The sequence below is a fragment of the Hippichthys cyanospilos genome, chromosome 3 (genome assembly GCF_059441005.1).
Source record: "Hippichthys cyanospilos isolate Australia breed blue-spotted pipefish chromosome 3, RoL_Hcya_1.0, whole genome shotgun sequence".
NCBI classification, from domain to species: Eukaryota; Metazoa; Chordata; class Actinopteri; order Syngnathiformes; family Syngnathidae; genus Hippichthys; species Hippichthys cyanospilos.
Window position 1 is genome coordinate 11090541 of NC_142371.1, and position 14466 is coordinate 11105006.

The 14466-nt window shown below is 38.9% G+C and overlaps 1 long non-coding RNA gene across 2 annotated transcripts in view; it reads left to right on the forward strand.

Annotated features, from left to right (window-relative positions):
* The first annotated feature begins 1657 nt into the window (after positions 1–1657).
* The window catches only part of LOC148425751 (uncharacterized), a 36438-nt gene continuing 23629 nt past the window's right edge, over positions 1658–14466 (forward strand). Inside the window, exons 1-2 of one of the 2 annotated variants that reach the window (XR_015865174.1) lie at positions 1658–1806; positions 11566–11698. This is a non-coding gene — a long non-coding RNA (uncharacterized LOC148425751). Of the gene's footprint in view, positions 1807–1881; positions 2010–11565; positions 11699–14466 lie in introns of those variants that run through there. The other variant, XR_015865175.1, reaches the window with a different exon arrangement.

The window sequence follows — 14466 nt, forward strand, 5'->3', positions numbered from 1 at the left end:
GGGATGAAAGAGTGAAGAAAGAAATCTATAAACATGCATGGCAGCTGTCTTTGCACACCGGCAGAAGCTACAGAGTGAAGGATAAATGACTACTGATCCCCACAGGCCCTACTGGGGCTGACATAATGCAGATGTCCAAGTGGCCGCAGCCAGAAAACAAGATTAATGGTGCGCAGGTTAAGGGCCAAAGTTATTTGACTCGCTTTAACTGGGGGACAAATTGTTAATGTGCATTGCATTTACTCTAATCTAGCCATCCCTTAAGACATACGACTTGTTTGTTCTCCTGCTCTGAGAGAATAAATCTTTATACAAGAAGAGAAATCTGACTTTGGTTGACATTTTCATCTGCTGCTTGCCTCAACCTGCTCCGAAGACCTCCTGAAGTCCCTCAGCGATACCTGAACTCACAGCCGTTTGTGTTATGTATGCCACAGGGTGAGCCTGTCTTGATAGAGCGATAAGGATGTGATGTCAATTGTTTGAGGTCCACTTAGACTTGAACTCAAACCCCGAGGTGCTGAAGTGCAGCTGTCTGCATGACAGAAGGAAATTGTGCAGCAAAAAAGGAATGACTTTCTACAGTAAATATGCAAGTCAAGCTATGCGGCATGTAGAGGCAAAGCAGAGAGTCCCTGTGATGAATAGCAACACTGTCTGCAAAAAAATCGCATTGTGTACTAGAGTGGCTTTGCTCATGCCTAGAGCCTTGTTGTATTGTACTTCCATCCTTTTGCCATTTACTTTAAGGTCAAGAAAGGTCAAAGCATTTGTACATGTAATTGTAAATGTAAAGATTGTGGTCCTCTAGTAATATTTAAATAAAAGGTTTTAGATGCTGGATGTCAGTGCTAATGAAAGGTTTCAAATTCAATGAACAAAAATGATATCAAAATTATAGTCATCACTAGGAGTATGTACTTTCCAGCAACGTGAAAGGTAGTCATCCATTCATGCGTTTCCAATAGCCGCTTTTCCTTACTAGAGTCGCTGGATTGCTGGTGCCTATCCCATCTGTCTTTTGGCCGTAGGTGGGGGACACCCTGGGCTGCTTGCCAGACAATTACAGGGCACGCAGAGACAAACAACCATTCACATTCACAACCACACTTGAGGGCAATTTGACGTGTCCACCTACCGTGCATGTTTTTGGAATGTGGGCGGGGACTGGAGTGCTTGGAGAAGACCCACGCGAGCACAGGGGAAACATGCAAACTCCAATGACGCCGCCAATGACGTGCGAGCGTGCGGGGCCCGCCCCTCTGTCGCGAAAGGAATCCTTTAAATCCTGAATAGGAATCCTTACTCAAAACAATGTTGAAAATAATATTGAAAACATTGTTTTAGGCGTTAGATTATCCAAAATCCTCACATTATTTTTTTTTTTCTGTAAACTTTGTGATTTAGTTTTATGGCCATGCAATGATGTTCAGTTTACAACTGTCCTTTCTCAAGCGTCAGTAACTTTAATTTCTTGGCCTCTCATTGTCTATGAGAGCATCTGAATTTGAAAGTTTTAACTTTTTACATACTTTAATTATTTTAATTGGTTGGAGCCACAATGCGTAGAACTAAGAATAACTTTTACTAATGTTACTTGAATGCAGCATACGCCAACACTATGGTGCCTCACTGTGTCCATACTTTGGAAGCATACGGCAAGCGAAGGAGCGAACAATTACAATACAATTTGCCATTGATCTCAATCCACAATTGCACGGAATCTACAAAACTTGGGCAAATATGTCAGCACCAGTTTCTTACCCCACGCTTCCGCGTTCATATACAAGGAGGCCGCAACTAGAGGTAGGAACTCCTTTGGCACCGACACATGACCACTCACCTAGGCGCTGCACAGTATGGACTCGTTGGCATAAATCCAACACTTTCAATCTTTTCTAAACGCAAAGATATACAATGCAAAACAACTCTTACCAGCCAAGTAGAAGACAGAGCAGCGATCCAAGCACATGCAGCTGGCTCTTCTGCATGTGCAAGGAAGCCACAGTGTAAGGTCAATTTTTATTGTATCGCGATGTCTTTGCTGGTTTCATTTCTGTTTGGTCGGTGAACTAGTAATTGTAATTGCCAAATCGATCGTTGTGCACTGCCGTGAAACTTGTGCTGCAGGAAGCGGACCCACCCCCTGCTCGTCCTTCTCCTTCTTTTATTGCATTTTTTGTGGTGGCTACTATGAGAACATTTTAGTGGTGTGACATTCACAAATGAAAGAAAGAAATGAATGAAAGGCTCTTCTCCTGTCATCTTAGCATAATAGCACCATACAGTTATCAGTGGCTCACGACCAAGTCGACAGGCTACATTAGATGGATGTGATAGCTTTTGTTTTGAGTGAATATTTTAGATGCACTGTGCATTATTTTGCCAGCCAATATATGTAATGTGTGTGTGTTCTGCATGTTTATATTTACTTATAGTCTAAACAGAAGAAGTTATTGAATATTTTATTTCACTTCAATGTGTCAAAATGAAGCAATGTTTGGCACAATTCCCAACATTCCCAATGTACGTACACTGCAAAAAAGATTGAAATGTAAAAATATTAAAGTAATCAGTCACAGTCGATATTTAGGGTTCAATCTATTGATAAAAACATTAAATTTGTGTAACCTTCAAGTAATGTCATTGACTAAGCCAAAGATAAGTTGGATTCATTACGTAATGTAAAAAATTCTTTGTTTAGCCTAAAAAAAATCTCATGTAAACTATAATTGTAAACACACACACACCTGCATAAATATATATATATATATATATATATATATATATATATATATATATATATATATATATATATATATATATATGCACACATGTTGCACACATGTTAATGAGAATGATGCCATTGGTTGAGAATGACCATGAGCCACACTACACCTTGCATGTACACCTATGTGTAAATGAACTAAATTTGCAACCTCTTACAACATTGATAAAATAATAATAATAATAATAATAATAATAATAATAACTTTTGAGGGATGCATGCCTCAAGGGGGCGGGTACAAACGACTTAGTGGGCGGACACAGCCCCCTCAATGGCCTAATTGTAGTGACAGGTCACTTACTCACACGTGCGCGCACGCACACACACACTGCTTTTGACAGCAATCATACAATGTTCTGCGTTGTGCCTAACTCGAACCACGAGCTGTGTATGTTTGTGATGAATGGGCAGCAGGTATTGTTTATTAATAATGGCTTCAAGAGGTTTCTATAAACATATTCCTGGCTTTTGTTTTCGATAATAGTGGATCTTTATTTTGAAGTCCATTTAATAGAGGAGTCAAAGGTCGATCGAGTTGCAGCTCGTGTTTACTTTAATAGTTGCTGAAGGGGTAAGAAACCTTACATAAACATAACAACAAAGTCACTAAATTGACAACATGATTTGATAAACATTATCAAAGATATTACCTGAATCATCAAGTTGAAACGTTCGCACAACAGAATATGGTATTTTGGACAGCACAATGTAGTCTTGCATTGAGCCTGCAATAAATTTTGAACTTGGCAAGCATTTCCGATCATGAGAAACTGATGTAATTCTACTATTTGCTGGCAAGCACTCCGGCGTATATCATGGCCCTTGCTCAAAGTCGTCTGGCCCGGCTCCAACTCAACTCTATTGAGGAAAAATATATTTGAAAATGGATGGATGAATGGAGTGATCAAATTGTAAATACAATATGTTGAGTTATTGAGTTATTTTCATGAAACATTTAACAACTCCAAGTTTTGGTATAATCAAGCTTGAATGATTAGTCATTGTTATTTTAATAAGGAAGGACCAGGAGGACCCAGAAAAACAAAACAAAACAAAAAAACCTAAACATGGGGCACAAGGAGAGCAGAACTCAGACTCAACACGTAAAGGCCACAGTTCGGATATTTAACCAACGGCCTTTGAACTGTGGGGGGTATGTGCCAACAAATCAGCCTGAGTGCTGCCAACTATGGTTCCTTGAAAACTATTTTTTGTATTTTCTGCTATAAATGGACCAGCTCTTATATATAAATAAAACCATGCAAAAATCTTGTGACCATGTGTAACAAAAAAAGCAGATTTTATTAACAGTGATGCTTTTTGTTTCTGTGTTCATGTGTGTAGAATCAGAATATGAAAGTATGGTGTTACACCGTTTCTACATTGTCATTGGTTAATAGATGGACAATTATATTTAGATAGGAACTTGCTTCGGTGGGTGTTCCAACTAGAAGAGGAACCACTTTTTGACCGCTCAATATTAATGCTCCCACAGTCTGATGCTACTGTGTGTTCACAAGAAAAATATGAATTAAAAATAAAAAGACCACAAATTCAACTGACAAGTTTGTCTCAACTTTCATTCATTAATCATAGTAACAAGCAGCATGTCAATTACAAATTTCCGGCGTGGCATCACAGCTAAAGCTCTGACTAAGTCTTTACGATGAGCATGTGTATTTGTGTTTCCAAGAGGCACTGAAGCTAACCAGAGGTTGACGTCAAGCATTTACCTTGGATGCCTAGGTGTTTGCTGCTGCGGTAAGCGTCTGCTTTGGCCAATATACGTTCACTAAGGTTGGGCACACACACTTGTACAGTTGTGGACAGGCTGTGATGTTTCATGCAACTAGCCTTGCAGGGTGAAAAGTACGTTGCAGAGTCAAACACTAATGTTTCACACTTTGCCTTAGGATCTGACACACTCAAACATTCAGTAGCAAAAAGGTTTTATTTATATGCATTTTAGAAGGAAAAAAAATCAGTCTTTGCTGTGGTTCTTACTGATGAGTGTCAGATGAAGCCCGTGGGATGGAATTGGAATTGTATTCCTTTAATACTGTGAAGATCATTTTGATCATAAACAAATCTTTCTTGTTTGGTTAAACCCTGTTCATGGCAGGATCGTTTGTCCAATCTTACCTGCGATCAACAGCTTTATCTAAGGACTGGGGCGAGATGAACTAGGACTGCATAGATGGAGAGCAATGAATGCTATTCTAGACAAGACCTAAACACATCATGATAACAACCTAATATGTGATTCCCTTCACAGGTGACGAGGGAACATGAGGAGGATTTCAAAATCAAAACAGTTGTGGCGCAACAGAAAGTCAGTGTTTGCGCTGTCTCCTCTCATTTGACCAACACCCTTTCTTTTTATTTCTCCTTTTTTCTGCGACTATTGTACCACCGATACTAATTACTGACTGACCAGCAAAAAAATTGAAATGCCCACGTTTGACTTTATACAGCATGTTAGTGAAATAATATTGAATAATCTTGCAGTATAAACAGCCAGAACCAGTCGAATAAATAAAAATAAATAAATAAACACACAGCTACATCTCATACACTAAGAAAATGGACTGCACCTATAACAAGTCGGTGCAGAGGATCAATCAGGATTTTTGACCAAATTGACAACCAGCAATCACCGATCGACCGATTGGAACAATTTTACCTAAACCTCACATTCAAACTACACATTCAAAACACAAAAATGAGGGGTTGACCCAAATCCTTACCCCCTCTCCAAAAATGGACAAATTGTTTAAAAAATACAGGACAACAATGGGGAAAACAAAACAACAACTGTATATGCTTAGGAACCGTGAGTTGTTCAGGACAGCACTAGAGCAATGGAGTGAAAGATATTTATTCAAAGCCAATGTAATAGGGCTGGGTGATATTGCCTAAAAATAAAATTTCAGATTTTTTTTCCCCCCAAAATCCGATTATTTGTTCCAATTTTTTCCTGTTTCTATTTTTAGAGGAAAGTATGTAAAAATGACACAGAAAACCTAGAATTTAACAAAAAAAAAAACCCTGCCTCTTAGAATTGTAGTATGAGATTGATAAAGTGCAAACTTTTATTTTAACATTTGTAAAGATAAATATTGCAGCTTGTATCACAGGATACAAATAAAACTATTCGAAAAAGGTGCTGCCAAATTCATAGTATGCAATGACAATGAAGTCTACTGTATTCTATGCAAGACCTGAGGTATGTGCCTGTTACCTCCCCTCTCGTTTTTTTTTTTTTTTTAAATACATTGTTAGCAAGGAAGAGCAGCCTGTCCACTGCCTCTGGACAGGCATGTGACACCTGAGGTATGTGCCTGTTACCTCCCCTCTCGTTTTTTTTATTTTTTAAATACATTTTTAGCAAGGAAGAGCAGCCTGCCCACTGCCTCTGGACAGGCATGTGACACTTCCACCACAGTCTCTTCCAATGCATAAGAGTTTGGGTGCGACATGCATACTTTCGTGGTCGCTCTCCATCATGCCCCTTCATCATACGTGCTTCCAAGTGAGAATGACTCTTCCTCAGTGAGCTGCTTTTTGGCAACTGTTTGTTGGATGACGCAGTCTTGTTCCTCTCGCAAAGCTTGACATGTTACATACGCAGTCAGGTGCCTCCGATTTAGCTGCCGAAATAAGTTTGTTGTGAACAAACATTGCAGCGGTAATTGCTCCACGTCTGTCGCCACTAACCCAAACATTAGCCTTCAATTTAGTGTGAGTGCAAAGTAAAAAGGAACGCGCAGGTGATGTAAGCTCATGAGGGCCAATCGTGCCGCAGCGAACAGGAAAGGAAAATCTCTTTTTTTTTTTTTTTAAACATCCCAGGCCTATATTGTACCAATGAACTGCTATGAAGTGGAGCCATATGTCATGGATATGCATATATTTTGTTTTGATGTCACAGACTGCTGGATGTTTTTGATGTAAGCTCATGAGGGCCAATCGTGCCGCAGCGAACAGGAAAGGAAAATCTCTCTTTTTTTTTTTTAAACATCCCAGGCCTATATTGTACCAATGAACTGCTATGAAGTGGAGGCATATGTCATGGATATGCATATATTTTGTTTTGATGTCACAGACTGCTGGATGTTTTTCTTGAGGAATGAGGTGATGACATTGAAAGCCTCTCGCACTAAATTTACAGACTACATCTGTTTCTGTGAGGACTTCCCAACAAAAGTGGTATAATTTCAAACAGAATTTTGAGGCCAAGATGGATCAAAGCACCAGTCAAGTAGGATTAAGAAGATGATGACCTACATTTTTCAGTGCGTTCCACATACCACACCACACCAGTCTCCTGTAACACCTCTGCTAGATGCTCTTCTCACCCCACAACCACTGTTTGTGTACTGAGCAGCTGGCGAGCGCCTTTCAACACCTCCTGTAGTTGGTAATGTCGTTGATTTGCACAAACCTAGTTTGTTCACTCAACTGAACATACTATATTTCTCCACTGTTTGGTGGCTCTGTAAAGTGACTATTGTCAAATTGACTGTAATGTAGAGTGACTGCAGTTCGTACTCTATAATTCAGTAATATACTAGTCAAACATGCAATTCGGTTGACTCATATTCCAGCAAATAAAAAGGGGTGGTGTGGACTAACGGACATCTGACGTAATGTATATCCCGGCGATTACAATGAAAGATTAAGACTGTCCATCCGACATTTTTAACACGGCTTTTTTGTTTTTTTTAAGCTTTCCCATCATTCATCGGTCTGTTGGCAAAATGGGCGTCCATCAGCGACGGGCTGACAGACAGTCCCTCGTCACCGATGACGACGTTCTCGCCTCTGGTCCTTTCTTTAAATCGCATTGATAAAATAGTTACATTATATTGTTTCTGTTGTATGAAATTCTACATCGTGGAGCATATCTTACACATTTTTATAAAGATAAAATGTCACATTGGGGTGATGTCATCATCTTCCTGAACCACAGGGTCCTATCACACCTGAAAAGGCAGAAAACGGCGAGTTGTGTTTTTTGAGTCATAAAAGTTCCATGTGTAAAATATATATTTCAAAATGAAACTACTGTGAAAGTTGTCCTCTTTGAAGTAACCCTCTGGGATTTAACAAACTTTCCACAGCCTTCTCCACCATGCCTTTATTCCACAGCTTTATCACCACGGCTATCTTGAGCTCATCCATATTTTTTAAACATGTCCTCTATGAGCTTTGGAAAGCTTTGGGTGAACAGGGAGGTTGGCTGAGCACGGCAATGTTCTTCTTGGCTAGGAACTGCTGGATGCTCATGACAATGGGATCAGATATATTTTCATGGTGAAGCAGCCACAAACGGTCTTGACTCATCGTTCACACTGCCCATTGCGCACCGAACCAAGCAAATGCCGTGGAATCTTTTTTTTTTTTTTTTCAGAAGTTCGGATTGATCTTCTGGACCGGTGGTGGGAACTTACAATGGATGGATGGGGCTCCCTACACTGAACAATGCAATCATAATGACAAAATCTGGACTTCAACTGGCTGACTTTATCACTGAGCTTCAGCTTAGTCCCTGTCAGCCAAGGGGTCGCCACAGCATGCAACTTGCGTGATATGTTTGGCACCGAATTTGCACCGGATGCCCTCGCTTGACGCAACTCATCCACGACAGTGGCTGGGAAACGGCAGATAGCGTAAAGGGTGATGGTATTTTTGGCGTGAGTTTGAGCCCCAGCTCGAATAAATTTGTTTACTTTTGGCTTTTTAAAAAAAATGCCTGCCTGCCATGGCTCAAAAGTCATGGAATAGTTTAGCTAAAACTCAAATGTATTTACCCTATATATATATATATATAGCATTGCACAACAACAACAGATGTAAAAATGTTCTGGTTGTGCAATTGCAAAAGACCATACAGTATGAAGGTCAGGGAACTGAGTGGAAACAAGACCCAGGATTGTTGTCAGGAGACCTCTCAAACTCTGGTTTGGACATACTTACAGGGTTAGATCTGACAGTCAGTGGGTGTACAGTTCTTTGCTGCATTATAAAACATGGTTGGAATTAATATACAGAAGTAGATATCACATTTACATGCTCCCAGTAAAAGTGCAAGATGTTGCGAAAGACCACATTTTAAAAACCTTTACACAATGAATGTGCATTTCTTGTTCTTTTTTAAGTTATTTTTCACAGCTTCTGAAACATGGCCAAAACCCATTTAAGCCCAAATGTTTCCTGGACATGAAAACATCCAAATCATATGCTATTGTTAACCCTTTGTCATCATCAGGAACTTTTTTTCTTTTTTCAAAGTGAAATAGTTGATGAAAATGTGTGTTTTATGACCTGTCACAACAATATAATTACTCATTGTACAAACACACCACACCAATTTGAGTAATCATATATATGCAGATATCATTACTAGACATCATAAAGACAATGTGTACGAAAAATGTTTTCTATGTTTATTTTAACATACTTTACTAACCTTTTGTTTGGGAGCTTTGAGGCTGTCATCTTTCTTTCAAATTGCAACCACAAAGTCAACAGCTCTGCTCATGTGACAATATTCTCTAAACGTGAAATTGCACAAATTTCATCTACACATTGTAGTATTTCAGTACTTCATGAACAATGATTGAAAAATCATTTATAGAGCCTCATTAATAGAATTTTCTTCACGGTCACTTTTTGTGACCAACAGGTTGAAATGGTTTTAAGGTTATCATTAAGTATTAAGGAATACACTTGTGGAACTATTTGCCATGGTATAGCCACTACATGCAACAAATGAACACATTCTGTTCTAATTTTATTGACAAAGCACCAGACACACACAACTATGAATAGGAAGGAGCAGAGTTAAGACACAATGTGTTGTAACATATACACGTACGGTATATTGTACCATATTAATTTCAAGTACAGCGATGACCCAGGCTTTGACCCAGAAGCTTTTCTAAGTACACCACTAACATATTGAGTTGTCAAAGTAACAATAATTGATCATGTGATCATTATCTTGTCAAAATTTGACACTTGATTTATACATCATTACCATAGAACACCTATTAAGTTTCCAAGCTTTCTCTTTAAGCTTGAAATCAAGTATGCTTCATTCTACGCCATCATTTTCCTATATAGTGCTCCTTGAACATCTTTGTTGTTGTACTACAACATGAGGTCACACACACACATTGGATTGAACAGCACCAATTAAATTGTTCTTGGACAGCCGAGTGCTCCTCCATTTTTGCAGTGGCTCTGCTCTCCCTCAAGGCTGTGTGTGCCAGCAATCATTTTGGTTCAATTGAAAGCCTTTGATATTGGCATCATTTTGTTTGAAAGTCGAACTTATAGTTGTGTTGTTTTAAGAGACAAAATCTGACCTTTTGTTCTAAAGGGGAATTTGTTGTACAAGCAAATAAATGCAAGTCCTTCATAATGTATTAAACCTATGTATATGTGTGTGCCGTGTGTGTTTGTGGTGGGGAGCGTGCGTGTGCGCATGACTCCTCATTTTGTAGACGTCAGATCAAAAATCAAACAAACTAATAATAAGTTCTGGATAAACCTCCAAATGATAAAAGGTCAAACATCTTACACACCCGATATTGTCATGTCTGTGTGGGTTAGTTGGGTTTTTGTTATGAGTTTCAGGTTTCTTTTTGTGGGGTTTTGGTTCACTTCATTTGGGTTCATGTTGTTTTCCTAAAGTTGGTCTCGTTAGTATATTTTGTTCCACCTGTTGTCCGCGTGTTCCTGCTAAAGCCGGTTTCTATGCCTCTTATTCCCATCCAGCTATTGAGTGTTTTCCCTAATTACTCAATGCGGATTTAAGCCCCAGTTTTGTTTTAGTTATTTGTTGGGTCATTATCTTACTTTGCTGATGTCTTTTCTTCGTAGTCCTCTGCTGCTGTTGAATTCCTTGTAGTCCTCCTTGTACATTCTCCCCAGGTCACAGTTCGGTTTTAGTCATTTGTTTTTCCTGCCTGATTTAATTATCAAACCTTTATTTTATTTTTTTGGCTGTTTCCTCTCAGTTCCTGCATGTTTTGGGTCCCCTCCTTCCTCACGCCCCGCCGTGACAGATATTATTAATTAAAAAAAAAAAAAAAAAGAAATACCGAATGCACAGTTTATGCTGGCAGAGAAGTCAGGATCACCCAGCTCATTGTGAATGTCTTTTTCCCACTCAACAAATTGCAATGAGTCAAATTACCCACATGATTCAGTATTATCCTATCACATAAACCCCCTGATTTATGATTGAGTCAGTCAATTATCCTAATCATTTTCAGATTCCTCATGTTATTCACGTTTTATTGTCCTGTGCATGCACGACACAATGGAATTCTTATTATGTTTATTTCCCCAAGCAGACATACATTCCAAACAATAGAGTAAATGATAAAGTAGATAATATTAGGCAATAAAAACAGTAATAGGGCAATAAAGGCAGTGATAATGAAGCCCTAATACAACAATAGACTCACATTCTGAACATATTATGGAGTGGAAGAAACTATACACATACAATGTGAGGATGATAGTGCAAAATATGATGTAGTTAGCAGCATTTCTGCAATGTGCAGCGTGCAGGAGTTGTATGGTGATGGGGCAGATAAGTGCGTGAGCAATTGGTTCAAAATCCTGATGGCCTGTAAGTAGAAGCTGTTAGCCAGCCTCATAATCCTGGCCCTCAGGCTTCTGTAGCTTCTGCCTGATGGCAGCATTTTAAACAGGTTGTGTTGTGGGTGAGTATTGTCCCTGAGGTTGTTTGTCCTCCGCAGAACCCTGGTGTTGTAAAGGTCCTGCAGTGGGAGAAAATCTGCTCCACAGATGCGCTGTGAGGTCTTGTTCACACGCTGGAGTGCTTTCCTGTGTTGTGCTGGACAGTTGCCGTACCAGACTGTGATGAAGGGGGTGAGGACACTTTGAATTGTATATCTGTTATGTAATGCCCCACAGTGCAGTTCATATAATTCAGTTGTAATGAGAGCTTTTTGTTGCCATTTCATCAAATACAGTCTGCAAAGGCTATGTTATAAAATTGTCTCACAAAAAAAAAATCATGTTTCAACTGGTTCAACTTTGATGACTGATAGGAATTTAAACAGACATGTTCCTATAGTAAATTATGTTGCAGTTACAGTACTAAAATTCTGACGTGTTTTGAGGAAACCAATAGTATGTCAGGAATATTAGTTTTAAGATATTGACAAAAATATGAATGTCTTTTTTTTTGGATGTATACAAAACAATTTTCTTCAGGTCGGAACTTTCATTTCCCAGCTTACAAAAAGTTCAAATTGTACTCAAAATGCGTAAAAACAGGATTAGTAAATTAGTAAACGATGCACAGCATTGCTATGTATATATTTAAAAAAAAAAAAAAAAAACATTTTAGGGAGCACTGCGTTGCATATTTTGATTGTTTTCATGTAATTGTTTTCATTTAATGAAACTGCCAGTACTGGAAGTAATGTTACAAAAGTAACATCATTTTACATGAATACAGTAATGGAAAGAATGTATTATTATTGTCATAAAATAATCTCTGTAATAGTATGCCCTTTACAATTATAACAAAGTGCATTACATTTTGTTCAAATCTTGTACCAGGCTTTGCCATTTCACAAGACTTTTTTGGTCCAGAACAGGTATTCTTCTGAAACTTTAAAACCAGCCAGAATTACATGAATTCATCGCATGATTTTTCAATAATCATCAACTATGATGTATCTGCAACTACATTCACAGATACTTGCAAATACATTCCAATGAACTGACAAATTTGTTGAAATGTATTTGAATACGTTTGAGGGTACTTGCAAATACATTCACATATTTTCCCATCAAAAATGTTTACTCCATCCACATTGGCAGTTGCATACATTCATACTTTCTACTGTGAAAACGTGACAGTTGTAAACCAAACTTCTTAAAGCCATTAGAGGGAGCTTCACCTCACCAATGGGATTGGTTTTGGGGTTCCATGCAATGTACACAAAATGTTGACCTCCAGTGTTTACCCTAATGGCTTCTCAAACAAGTCAAACATACATCATGTTGTATTTTACAAACGTGGAAAAGGCATGGGCGCGCCTGCAGGGGAGCAGGTGTATGTCAATTCATGAACAAACACATTTTAGATGGGAAACAGTTGGCTTGCTGTATCCAGATGAGGGGGTAACACATTGCTCCTTGTGGACGGAGACATCAAACATTCTCATAAAGACAGAATCCGGGGAATGCTCCATGGAACATTGACAGCACGTTTCCAAGTGTGTTTGAGCTTGACTGGGGGGGGCGGTGAGGATGACAGGATGCAGGCTTAGCAGGCCTGGCCTGAGGCAAAGGTTTACTGTAAACTATTTGAGCGGGTGTGCGAACGTCAACGTGAGGTGTTGGACACTAATGCGTACCTCTGCCAAGTGTAATGTCTTCGTGGCTGTGTGGCTGTCAAGGAGGCTGAACGCATATTTGACATAATTACACAGTCTGTCAAGGCTAAAGAAGAGGTTTCCTATGAGATGAGGATTGGCAGGTCAGTGTGAAAAGTGGAAACTGGACTGCAAAAAATTGCAGGAAATTGTTGACAAAACATCTGTGTGAGCAAGTGAGCGCGCATGTGTTTTTGGGCTGATACATGTGTGTGAGTTTTATAGTGAAGAACTGTTGTCAAAATATCTTTTCATGAAGATTCATAGGATCATTATAGTTTTGACATTTCTGAGTCTGTTTATTGAGCAGTTTCGTTCAAATAAGCTAATAAACAACAATCTTTTTAGTGACTTTCTACTGATTGAATGGCTCCTGAACTGATGCACATTTGTAAGTTGCAATCAACATTATAAAGCAGGGGTACGGAACTCCATCTTGCCTGTTTTCCATCCCTCTCACTTGGAACACACCTGCTCCACGGAGCTTGTTCACTTAGTCATCATTTGAATCAGGTGTAATGACATTAAAAATACAAAGCTCTCGAGGAACTCCAGTTCCGTACCCCAGCCAAACAATATACAGGTATACTATCAGAATACCATCAGAACTTGTTTGCATTTCCAGATGTCTGTCAGATGTAAAGTAAGATTTGGTCCAAGAAACAGATGTTAGCGGCACATCAGTGAACTTCTAAATAAATCTTTACATCCAAAAAAATACAAGACAACCAAGAGCAGTAATAACTTGGAGCAAACCATGCTTTAAACTACAATATAAAAGAGTGTCGGGCTGGAGGACAAATTGGCATTCTGCCAATGGTGTCACTGAGTAACCCCAGCTTAAATACTGTGAGATATCATGCCATGAATGGGCATAGAATGGGATCACTTTGTGCTTTTTTTGGTCATTGTTTCTCTATGTACAATGTGCCAAAAACCCAAGGTTGAACTCTAGTTTCGTTTTTGCCACGGAATATTACGTTTTATTTTGTATTCCATGCTTGAAAACTGTAGATTTTGTGGAAAATGTCCTGAAAAATGAACCAACCCCGCTTCACTGTCTGACAACGCTTTTTGGTTTTTCAATGTTTTCTCTCTCCCCAGTAAAATTTGCGTCTTCACCACATGCTCCCATTCAATTGGCCCGTGCTCATATGACAAAATAAAACATATTCTTAACTTTCAGTGCGTTTTTGTCATGTAAAATACTTAGGTTGTGTGCTAGTGACAAGAATTCTTATGCACTAC